Source organism: Ambystoma mexicanum (assembly GCF_040938575.1).
Source record: "Ambystoma mexicanum isolate Mex_15411 chromosome 12 unlocalized genomic scaffold, UKY_AmexF1_1 Mex_chr12_unloc.1, whole genome shotgun sequence".
Lineage (NCBI taxonomy): Eukaryota > Metazoa > Chordata > Amphibia > Caudata > Ambystomatidae > Ambystoma > Ambystoma mexicanum.
The window spans coordinates 6762470-6764104 of record NW_027182322.1 but is presented as its reverse complement, the minus strand read 5'-3'; the positions used below and the strand labels follow the sequence as shown (position 1 = coordinate 6764104).

The 1635-nt window shown below is 48.5% G+C and overlaps 1 non-coding gene across 1 annotated transcript; it reads right to left on the bottom strand.

Annotated features, from left to right (window-relative positions):
• Positions 1-265: 265 nt before the first annotated feature.
• TRNAH-GUG (transfer RNA histidin (anticodon GUG)) lies at positions 266-337 on the bottom strand. Its single transcript has one exon. It is a non-coding gene; the product is annotated as a tRNA-His (tRNA).
• Positions 338-1635: the final 1298 nt, after the last annotated feature.

Genomic DNA, 1635 nt, shown 5'->3' with positions numbered 1-1635 from the left:
CAAGCTAGTGGTTATTGACGTAAATGGCAGTGTTATAATGTTTCATGGACTGCAAATGTCACCACATAATGCGCTCTTAATTAGATTTGGTTGAAATACATTACAGTCACCCGATGAAAAAGTGTGCAAAGAGCATTAAAGAAACAAAAGGTTCATAACAGTAACAGGACATATCGAATTGTTTCAGTCCTCCACAGAGATTGCCAATGTATTAATGGAAATTCTAAAATATCTGCCCAAATGCTGTGACATTGCCTCACCGCAATGCTGTGACTCGGATTCGAACCGAGGTTGCTGCGGCCACAACGCAGAGTACTAACCACTATACGATCACAGCGAGCTACTTGGGCTGCTAAAACGTGACGTTCCACCTCTATCATAAGCTGTACTCCATCTGTGATGTCATGACTCATGTTTGAATTAAAGGTTGGTTGTGATGTTATCCATGAGAATAAGTGGACACCTGATCCCCAGTCACTTATTTAAGATCTCAATAATCAAGTCAGAATCCAAATGAAAGTCATCAAAGTGGAGCCAATTAGAAATAATATAGTTACACAAACCTGGCAATGGTGCGGCAGCGAGGGCCGATAATGACCCGCCAGCCTGAGAGCAGGAAAGTGTGAGAGCAGTGATGGTCTTGTGAGAGTTTACAGCTGTTATTGACCCTGTCCCCTTCCATTGTAGAGTTTTCTCCCTATAAGAAGTGCAGAGGCTCCCTCCGGGGTGCTAATAGTACATTTATTTTTTTGCGCAGGAGAAGTGCTCTTCACCAATTGCACGTGCCAAATCACCCGAAGGCCACCACCATAAAATTCAGGCATTCATGTTCATGCGTCCTCCATGTTATGTCCTTATAAAGGGATGCATGTTCATGATGACTCCATGTCACACCTGCATACAAGGATGCATGTTCATGCCACCTCGTTCTCTTGGCTTCATACAGGGATTTTATCTCCTCCCTGTCTCACCCTCATGCAGGGATGCATGACCAATGCTCCTTCCCTTCTCGCCCGCATACATGGATGCACGTTCATGTCTCCTCGTTCTCTCGGCTTCATACGGGGATTTTATCTCCTCCCTGTCTCACCCTCAGCAAGGGATGCATGACCAATGCTCCTTCCCGTCTCGCCCGCATACATGGATGCACGTTCACGCCTCCTCCTTCTCTCGGCTTCATACGGGGATCATATCTACTCCCTGTCTCACCCTCATGCAGGGATGCATGACCAATGCTCCTTCCTGTCTCGCCCGCATACATGGATGCACGTTCACGCCTCCTCCTTCTCTCGGCTTCATACGGGGATCATATCTCCTCCCTGTCTCACCCTCATGCAGGGATGCATGACCAATGCTCCTTCCCTTCTCGCCTGCATACATGGATGCTCGTTCACGCCTCCTCCTTCTCTCGGCTTCATACGGGGATCATATCTCCTCCCTGTCTCACCCTCATGCAGGGATGCATGACCAACGCTCCTTCCTGTCTCGCCCGCATACATGGATGCACGTTCACGCCTCCTCCTTCTCTCGGCTTCATACGGGGATCATATCTCCTCCCTGTCTCACCCTCATGCAGGGATGCATGACCAATGCTCCTTCCCTTCTCGCCCGCATACATGGATGCACGTTCATGTC